At 37.8% G+C, this 11,148-nt stretch overlaps 1 pseudogene; it reads right to left on the bottom strand.

Moving 5' to 3' along the window:
• Positions 1-226: 226 nt before the first annotated feature.
• LOC105468882 (zinc finger CCHC domain-containing protein 9-like) lies at positions 227-2,273 on the bottom strand (annotated as a pseudogene).
• Between the last annotated feature and the right edge of the window lie 8,875 nt (positions 2,274-11,148).

The raw sequence follows: 11,148 nt of genomic DNA, 5'->3' as shown, positions 1-11,148 counted from the left end.
ATAAATAATATCCATCAATGGAGACAAAGATGTTTTACCATCAAATTCATATAAATTAAAATATTTTGTTACATACTTATAAGTAAATAACTGTCTTTTTTTAAACAATATAACGAAAACCGCCCCTTTGTTTAAAGGTCTTTTATATTTATGCATAATTTTGCTTTTATTAAAGATGAACTGTTACAATCAGGTTTATAACCACTTAGTTATATCTATGCTCTGCCTCTTAAAACATGTTCTTAGATAAACCATTTAATCATCTTATTCTTTTCTTCAATTTTCTCCAAACAGTGGTAGAAGTATTATTTGATGGACAGAATAAAGGAAACTGTTTTTGACCACACCAAGATCATACTGATATCTACGGTATAGTCCTGGCTACAAGGAAGCCCAACTCTAACTTGTGAGATGGGCCTAGTTTAGGAAGTAACAATGAGGTGGTAACTAAGGATAGTGCTAGTTGTTACCAAAAATTAACAACTTTAGGTATTTCTGTTTTGGGTTTCTGCAGTTCAGGTGCATCCAAAATTTCTTTATAGTCTGCACTCATTCCCTTTGCCCAGCAACTGACTGTGACCATTCGATCTGAATTCTGACTTTAAGGGCAATCTTTCTTTAAATGTTTCACAGAGCCACAAAGTTTGCAACCACCACCCTCAGCATAGAGTCCTTTGGGATTATCAGGACAAGATCTAGACAGGCTCCCCATTTCTCCGCAAACAAAACTTGTTGCAAAAAGAAATTCACCAAGACCCGGGTGTACTTTAGCCTTACATTTGGTTGTTTCATGCTCTGTGGACCCATACCTGTAACATTCCAGTGCCCGTATCTTGATTTTCAAGGGCAGCAGGGAAATCTGCAATTCCATGATGTGATTTTCTACAATGGAAACACACCATTGTGTTTTTCTTTGCCACTTGTCTTTTTAGTCTTCTTCCTTCCCATCGACTGTCTTTTTTTTTTTTTTTTTAAATTATACTTTAAGTTCTAGGGTACATGTGCACAACGTGCAGGTTTGTTACGTATTTATACATGTGCCATGTTGGTGTGCTGCACTCATTAACTCGTCATTTACATTAGGTATATCTCCTAATGCTATCCCTCCCGACCCCCTCCCCACAATAGGACCCGGTGTGTGATGTTCCCCTTCCTATGTCCAAGTGATCTCATTGTTCAATTCCCACCTATGAGTGAGAACATGCAGTATTTGGTTTTCTGTTCTTGCGATAGTTTGCTGAGAATGATGGTTTCCAGCTGCATCCATGTCCCTACAAAGGACACAAACTCATCCTTTTCTATGGCTGCATAGTATTCCATGGTGTATATGTGCCACATTTTCTTTATCCAGTCTGTCACTGATGGACATTTGGGTTGATTCCAAGTCTTTGCTATTGTGAATAGTGCTGCAATAAACATACGTGTGCATATGTCCTTATAGCAGATGACTTATAATCCTTTGGGTATATCCCAGGTAGTGGGATGGCTGCGTCAAATGGTATTTCTAGTTCTAGATCCTTGAGGAATCGCCACACTGTTTTCCACAATTGTTGAACTAGTTTACAGTCCCACCAACAGTGTAAAAGTGTTCCTATTTCTCCACATCCTCTCCAGCACCTGTTGTTTCCTGACTTTTTAATGATTGCCATTCTAACTGGTGTGAGATGGTATCTCACTGTGGTTTTGATTTGCATTTCTCTGATGGCCAGTAATGATGAGCATTTTTTCAAGTGTCTGTTAGCTGTATGAATGTCTTCTTTTAAGAAGTGTCTGTTCATATCCTTTGCCCACTTTTTGATGGGGTTGTTTTTTTCCTGTAAATTTGAATGAGTTCTTTATAGGTTCTGGATATTAGCCCTTTGTCAGATGAGTAGATTGCAAAACTTTTCTCCCATTCTGTAGGTTGCCTCTTCACTCTGATGGTAGTTCCTTTTGACTATCTTTCTTTAAAGCAACTGCAATTTTCTCCCTTACTTCCTTACTGTCTGTGGCTATAATTTGCCCATTATGAACCATCTGTGAATTCTGTCTTAGGTATTCCATGACTGCATTCACATCTTTATTTAAGTACTCTTTTTTCTCTTTGTTATTTTTGTGTTTTCCTTGGTGTTTGTCATTTTTAAGGGATAGCCTATTGGCTTCAAGTTGTTTACACTTTGGTAGGTTCTGGCTTGTTCCCTCAAAGGATCCCTTCTTCATGTCCTCCCATGGTGTTATAGGCAAAGGTCTCTTGTTACATGCAGTACTAACTCGTGCCCACCTGGTCATAATTTCATCAGAGGTACCTCACTGTGCTGCCGCGCAACTTCTTACCACCAACTCTCTTATTTTTAACAGAGATATGAATGATTTAATAAATAAGGTTATTTTCTCCCTAACCAATAAATAAATGAGAAGCATGTATTTAAAGAAGGGACATCACATTGCCAGTTTGCCCTGAGTCCTCACCAGACATAGTTCAGGTATGGTTTGTGTCATGTTTAATTTGTTGGAGTTCCCACAGCATGCTGTTCTGCATCTCTCCACATCTGTCCTCTGTATTCCCTTTGTTGGAAATGCCTGCCTCATTCCAACTCACCCCTTATGTTTTTGTGTTTAGATTAAGCGTTACCTTCCCCAGGCAGCCTCCTCTGCTATCCTCCAACTACAAATTGGATCAATTGTCCTTTATCAGGGCTCTGAAGCAATATAATAACATATCAGTTCAATTGTATTTAACATAAATTTATTAAACAGATAACTCAAAAAATAAATGAGTGAACATTGGTTCATATAAATTCCTTTGCACTTAGTGTTAATAAAGCTATCCTGTATCTCTTAAGAGACCTAGGCCTTTCTCTTTATGTAAATATGCAAAATAAATTTTACTTCATGATGGCACAATTCTCTTTTCTTAGCAAAACAGCACAATGTAAATGCAGTTATTTTATTAAATGAGAATTAATGTCCAAGACACACCTTCCAACCTAGATTTAAAGATTCCAAATGCTCAGGAATCTAATTCTCTGGAGGTCTCTAAACTGTGATTACAAACACTTAGTTGTGGTATTTATCACCTCTAAATATTCCATGTTCCTGTGCATTCTAATTTTGACTTTTTTTTTCTCTGAAATATTCCCTTTAGTTGACTCAAGCAATGGCAGACAGATGTAACTGAGGACTCATTCCTTAGAATTAAAAAACAGACGACAACAGAGGTGTCAAAAAAAAACAAAGTAAATTATAGTTACTGAGATTTTTTTTACAAAACTGTTCAATGTCCTAAGATCAGAGCAACTCAAATGTGAATATATGAAGGCATTATATCATAGTGTTTTCGTCACATATTGTAGCAATGCATGAGTGCTGTGGTATGCTATTTGGCCAGGCTGCTGGAATTTGATAGATTCTAGTTGAAAGTGTCACAATCTTCAGGGGAGGAAAACCAAATGCTTGCTCTTGGGTACAAGTTATGATTTTGTCACTATCACCTGTGTCACCTTAGTCAACTCATTTTAACTTTTAAATGTTAGCTTACTTACTTGTACTACAGAGATAATTCTATCTTCCTTAGAAGTTTCTATAAAAATGAACTGAGAAAATGAATATTTGGGTGCCACAAAATAAATATATGGGTGCCACAAGAGAGGGTTAGCTGTTTCCTTTGCAATGTAGGGATATTTTGGGGGAAAAAGATCCAAATGCTATTGCCATCACTCCACAAACAGACTTTATAACGACAACAAGAATGCATTCACCACAACACTGTGAATCTTCTCTACCAATGTTCCTCCCTTCTCCATCCTTCTTTTCACAGACATAGCTCTGCTATACGAAAACAAGGTCTCTAAGCTCCTTCTATTCATTCTCTTTTTCCTCCTCCCCCTCATGGTTAGGTGAAACTTGCATTCCCAGATACTTGTATTTTGTGAACCCATATTATTATTTTAATGGAGGACTAAGAGGGTTAGCTGTTTCCTTTTCAATGTAAGGATATTTTGGGGGAAAATATCCAAATGCCATTGCCATTACTCTACAAAGAAAGACTTTTTAACAACAGCAAGAAGAATATAATCTCAGAAAAAAAATGGCTATTTAAGTTAAATACGTTTAATTTAAATTTTTATTGTGAAAAATTAACTACTGGTGTTGATTTCCTTTTTCTCATTGTACCCCGTGACTGTTGGCAATTTTATTGGGAACCAGCACTTATCTGCACGCTAGCATATGGACCAATAGACCCCAGAAGTCCCATCTCCAGGTAGACATCTCCTAGGCACAGCAATGGCAGGACATTACAGAGCCCAGGCGCCTAGGTGACTGGGCAAGTCTTCTCAAAAACTAAGGAAGCCGAGTAAGGAGAGTTGTGTGGCTTTTTGAGAGTTTTGCCTCAAATATGTCAGGAGTAATACCTTGTAACAGGGATGCCCTTCAGTCTTTCAGAGTAAGTGCTAAATGAGTATTTTATTTGGGAGGTAGGAAGGGATAAAGAGAGAGAGAGAGAGATTTCCAAGTAGCATTTGAAGACTCCCAATTCCTCTACAATGGCTTAGGCTGACCTACAATATGGATGCATTTGTTGCTGTGGGTATGTATTTGTGCATGTGTTTACATGTGTAGGTGTGAGTGCATGTGGATGTGAGTGTGTGTATGCATACAGGGGTTGAAGCACAGTTATTAAGCACATCTGATTTTGCCAATACCTTCAGGTGCTAATCTTCCCTCAAAAAGAGCTTTCTTTTGGGTTGATAGGTGCAGCAACACCACCATGGCACATGTATACCTATGTAACAAACCTGCAAGTTCTGCACATGTATCCCAGAACTTAAAGTAAAATTAAAAAATAAAAGAGCTGTCTTCAATGCATGCTATAATATGCGAATTAGAGGCTCTATGAGAAGAACTATGGTTTTCAAATCAAATACTGAATTCCAAATGTTCTCATACATCAAAGAAGACCTAAGGCTAGCCCATGTGGCTTAGAGGTGACAATATATCATCAAAGAGCTAAATAACTGACCGTGGTACTGAAGGGACTAAAACATTCTTTCCCTGTCTCAGCCTTCAAGTGGCAGGTCACTGCTGAAGACTTGAAGGAAGAGAGATTGGACCTTTTAAGATATTTGGTAACTTCTGTCACCATAGTTTGTATATATTCCCCTACTATTGAACTGAGATTGCTAATAAAATCAGACAAATCAAGGTTTAAATTGTAGCTTTGGCATGTGTGAACTCGGGCAAGTTATTTACTTTCTCTGGGCCTCAGCTTCTGCATCTGTGAAATGGGCCATCACAGTGGATTATCTCACTTACAATGAAGGATAATTATGAAAATTAGAAATAATAAATCTGAAGAGCCTGTCATAGTGCCTGCCACATCATCAAAGATTTTCAATAAAAGCTAACTTAATATATTTACTCAGTTATATTCATTATGTCAGGAAGGATGCCAGATGCCAAGTGTAGCAGGGCAGTTTTTACATTTAGGAGCACAAAATTTGGCTTAGGTTCATGGATGTTTTTATAACCTTAAGTGAATGACTGTTTCCTTCTGCCGCCATTATTTCATCTGAAATATGATCAGCTTATACTGGTTGATTTCTAAGGAATTTTAAACTCCGACATCCTATTTTTATGGTACTATGAATGAATTAATTGGCATGGGTTTTAGTAGGAGGCTCTCTTTTTCTTTTCCTTCACTCTTCTACATCCTTACTGCTCCTTCCTTAATCAGCCACAGCACTGACTTCGTTCCTATTCTCTTTTTCTCTGTTTTCTACCCTTCCAATCCACTGACAACCCTGTTGTCAAAAGGAATTTTTGGAAGCTCCAATTTGTTAAATTGCTCCAATTCAGTAAAATCTAAATTGCTTTAAGTCTCAATCCCTTTTTCCCATTTGCAGACTAAAGTCTTTGTTTGTTAGTGTGAGATTTAAAGTTCTACAGTCAGCATCTGTCCACATTTTTAAATATACTTCATTAGACTAATATTTTAATGCCTATTACTTTAAGCCAAAATAAAAGTAATGCTAATTGCAAAATTGTAGAGAATTCAGGTGATAATCAGATACAATACAAAATCAAAAAAGTTAAAAACCATTCTTAATTCCACTCTTGAAAGAAAACCAGTAACATGGTGTGTATTATTCTAGTTTTGTATCCATTTATACCTGTGGTCAGATGAAAATTTTAAAATTTACACATGTGTCTTTTCAAGATACCTTGTAACTCTCTTACATTTGTCTAGCTATTTCAGAGGCATCCATTGCTCTAAAAGAGAGTCATTAAAGCAGAATGCAAACAGAAAACAAAGGTTTAAATAATTAAGCATATGAACAAACATTATTTAGAAGTGAGTGATTTGTCAGATTTTCTGCCTCTCTGTTCTGCTCCAATGCCCTCCCTTCAAAAACAAACAAACAAAAACACCCCCAAACCCTACTAGAAGTCCTGAGGCATAGGGGATGATAAGATGCTCAAATGGGTTTGGCTATGTGTGAGAAGTCCTGTATGTCACATGTTAAAGTAGAACTTGGAGACCCAGAAAGACTCTAAATATCCACCATCCTCCATTTCACGGAAGGTATAGAGTAGAAATGACTGTGTGAGATATCCAAATAGAAGCATTTCTAGAATCTCTCAGAGGTTCCTGAGGCCCAAAAGTGGTCTGGAGGTGGCCACACATTTGCTGTGAACTAGAGATGGGAGCAGAAGCAGCCGAGAGAAGAGTAGGCACAGAGAACCTTCTGGGAGGAAGAAGATTCAGCACAGAGCTGTAGGGACCAAAAATGGAAGACTACAGGGGAACAGGGTGTTTCACAGATGCCAACATGGACAAGAGACAATGACCACAAGCCAAGTTCCTCTCCTCACCATGGGTTGGCATTGTGTAAATATCACAGAATTTGCATCTAACCCAAATACAAACATACTTAATTTTATTGTGTTTTGCTTTACTGGGCTTTGCAGATAATGCTTTTTGTTTTTTTGTTTGTTTACAATTGAAGGTTTGCGGCAACCTGCATCAAGCAGGACTAGCATACCATTTTTCTAATAAGATGTGCTCACTTTGTTAGCATTTTCAGCAATAAAGTACTTTTTACCTAAGATATCTATGTTTCATTTTAGAATAATGCCATTGCACACTTAATAGACTACAGTATAGTAGAAACATAACTTGCATATGCACTGGGACACTAAAGAATTCCTGTGACTCACTTTATTGTGACATTTCCTTTATTACTGTGTTCTGAAAACTAACCTGCAATATTTGCAAGGTATGTCTGTATATGAGAGAAAGACTTTTTGAATTGAATGAAATTTCATTTCTACCAATTGGCCAAACAGGAAATCAAAACAGAAAATGGGTTTATAAATGGAAAAATAAGTTACATTTTTGCATACCCAACCTTGTGGACTGAGATTCACAGAACTGAAGAACTATAGTCCTTTTCCTTAGACTTACTGGTCTCTAAAATGCCTTTAATGTAGGACACATTCAGTTGCCTCTGTCTGAAATACTGCCACGTCCTCGATTTTCTCTAATTAAAAATATCTGCTCAGTCTTTAAGACCTCTCTAAATAAAATGATTTGCCCTTTCACAGGCCTCTCCAAAATCCCCTAAGTATGGTGAGTCCTCTTACACTACACAAACTCCCAACATAGCAGTTATTTTCATAACCGTGATTATTACATGTATTTCACTAAACCAAGATTGGTGAGAAAATGAAACCTTATCTTCTATCCTTTGTTTCTCAGAGCTTATCACAAAACCTTGGCATCTTGCAGACCTCAATGTATGTTTGTTGAATAAATGAATTGAATTGAAAGGTGGTAACCTGAGGATAATACCGGAGGGGAAGACCAGAGAGGTAATGATGAGTAGAAAGATGTTGTAGAGTGCAAGTCATCTTGTTTTTTAAAAAATGACCTACCCATGTATCATCAACCCACAAATCCTGTTATAATAACAATAAAAATAATTTATCTATTTGTCTTTGCTTCACTCAATGGTCTACATTGAACAAATCTTCTCCCAAAAAAGAGCCAGTATCTGGACTTTCCATTTCCCTAATTAAATTTAGAGACATCTCCAAAATAGGAAAAATGCTGAATTTTGACAATTGTCAGTTATCTCTTATTCTGTTCCCATGGGGTATGGTAAATTTCCCTTATCCTGATTTCTTACATCTTGGCTGCTTTGAATCTATTTGACTTTTTCATTTCATTCATTTTTAGGACTTTCTTTTAGCTTATGTGAGAATTACCCATTCCAATTTTCTGGATTTTAGAGCCCCAGTATTGGACTAGTTCCCAGGTTCCCTGCATTAAAGGAATAAAACAAAGAGGCAGCCAACTCAGCAAGTCATGGTCCTCTCATTTACAAAATTACAGAGTTAGAGCTCAATAGATACCTTTTCTTTGAAAAGCGAGAATGATTGTGTAGGAATCATCTGGGGGACATACTTCACACACAGACTTGTGGACATTCCTCTAAGTGAGAATTGTGAGTGTGCCCAGGGTGGGTCCTGTTATCTTCAGCAGTCATGGGACAATTTAGACTTTCAGCCAGGTCTGAAATCCACTCACTCCTGTAGGTACTCCCTAGTGTTCCTTCTAGTCTGTTATAAATGATAATACAGTTGAGAATTTCGGCTCCAGATACCAGCAGGGAAGTTTATTTTGAGACAGTGCCCCTCAAGTCTTAACCTCTACATTTCCTTGTGGGAATAACTTTTGATGTTGAGACTAGTTGATCTAAGGTGAGCATCAGAGCAGGCAACCTAAGCATAAACTTTAGGTTTATACAGCAAGTTGTTAATTCTTAAAGCCTTTTATTTTTATTATATGTCTCAATCCTCTTTATAACCCTAGAATTCATCAGGGAGGAGGTTATTGTTTCAGGTTTTGCAACGCAAAATTTTGAGACTCAAAATGCCCATGTCTTTTCTCCTTCACAGTTTGGTGAGTAAACCAGCAACATCAGCTGGGAAATTTTTAGAAACGCAGAATTTCAGGTTCACACTAGTCCTATTGGACAAAATCTGGAATTTAACAAGATCCCTGGGTGATTTTCTTTTTCATTTGAGAAGCATTCAATAATGTGATTTTCCAAAACTCCTGTGTCAGGCAGAGCTCACGGTGAGCAAAACCATCAGAAAAAGAAGAGATCATTTATAAGGAGAAATGTGATTGCAGCCACTAAATCAACAGTCAGGTTGGGCACCATTTTCTTGGTGAGAAAGTTACAGGTCACAGGCAAGAAGTCAGGACTGTCAGCAGCCTCTTCATCAAATACCCAGACAAGGAGCAAGAGAGAGGGGCAGAGGTAATGAAGCACTCCCTTCAGGGATGATCCTGAGAGGAGAGCTTCTTTCTGCTGACAGGTAAGGGAGCCTGTGTGTCTCTCAGGTCTGACCTTGAGTTTTATTCCTATAGAGAAACAGAAGGGAAGAAGAGAAGGGGAAAACTGAAAATGTGACATCACCCAACCTGTAATTAATCATGTTCTTTAGTTGGTCTTGATAAGCCTCAGTAAATTTTTAAAAAGAGAATACCTGACATCTTCCCTGTTAATCTCATACCTTTTCCTGATAGCTGTAACTTTTTTGAAAATACTTGATATCAGAAGTGTCCATGCCTTTCTTCATTCCTTTATTTCACAAGCACTGGCTGAGTATTTTCTGGATGCTCAGTGCTTGGGAAATGAAAATGAAGGGCATAGATTCTGTCATTCTGGTGCAATGAGGAAGAGAATCAAGGAGAGGGGTAATTTTAGTAAAATCATACTATCTTATTTCATGTTACCTCAGGAGGGGATGTGCCTTTTGAGTTTCTCAAAAACTCAATGAATGGGGAGAAAAGAAAATGTTCCAACTAGCTCCAGCCAGATAAAATCCAGACAGACTGTGATGAGTGTAAGTTGCACACCTATCCATGTGGTTAGAGGATGAGAAACTCTGGGACAGTTTGGGCTACCAGGCCATTTCTGTATTTGTCGAGAGAAAAGAGAAGATATATACATATATATATAATTATTATATAAATATATATCATATGTAAAATATATATGATAAAGAGTGTTGGAAGGTGCTATATCCAGCAAATAATTAGTGTCTAATATACCTTCACATCTAAACTTCAGGTTCGTTTAAGAGCAAGAATCTGTCTTTAGTTCTAGGTTCACCATGACAGCTATCACAGTGACAGGTACATGCAAAACAGGTACTAAAGAAATATCTGCTGATCGAACCAAAGGAGTGTTCAGCAAATTTTCATTTACCAAGTAAGCACATATAACCCTTCTGGGCTGGGCGTGGTGGCTTATGCCTGTAATCTCAGCACTTTGGGAGGCCGAGGGGAGACAGATCACTTGAGGTCAGGAATTCAAGACAAACCTGGCAATATGGTGAAATCTCACCTCTACTAAAAATACAAAACTTAGCCAGATATAGTGGCATGCGCCTGTAATCCCAGCTACTCGCAGGAGAATCACTTGATCCCAGGAGGCGGAGATTGCAGTGAGCCAAGATTGCACCACTACACTCTAGTCTGGGCAACAGAATGAGACTCCATCTCTTTCTCTCTCTCTCACTCACTCTCTGTCTTTCTCCTCTCCTCTCTCTCTCTCTCTCTCTCTCTCTCTCTCTCCACACACACACACACACACACACACACACCTATACACACATATCTATATCTATATCTATACATACATCTATATCTATATGTGTGTGTGTGTGTGTGTGTGTGTGTGTAAAACCCTTTTGACAAGCAGGAACTCTTTTGCTTTTAGCATCAAACACAGGTAGACACATATCAATGTCCATATCCTATTAACTGTCTTGCTTTCCTGTTCTGTGGAGTTGTCTAGCAATATTCTGTACAAGACCTATTTCCAATGATCATTGTAGTAACAGATATTGAGGGAAATTAGCACTTGTATTATTTCACTTATTATGTCACTGTGTCTGGGCAGAGAGAGGTGTCTCTCTCATTCTTCATATAAGGTAAACTAGGCAGCAGGTTAGACTGAGACCATGTCACAATTTATGCTGGCTAATTTCTGAACAGAACCTCAATCTGACATTAACTCCAACCAACTATGCTGCTTTTTTCTTTTTTCTTATTTTTTTTTTGTATTATTTGGGTAAATGTCCAATCTTTCT

Source organism: Macaca nemestrina, chromosome 12 (assembly GCF_043159975.1).
Source record: "Macaca nemestrina isolate mMacNem1 chromosome 12, mMacNem.hap1, whole genome shotgun sequence".
Lineage (NCBI taxonomy): Eukaryota > Metazoa > Chordata > Mammalia > Primates > Cercopithecidae > Macaca > Macaca nemestrina.
Note: the sequence above shows the minus strand (reverse complement) of the source record. Positions and strands in the feature narration are given on the sequence as shown.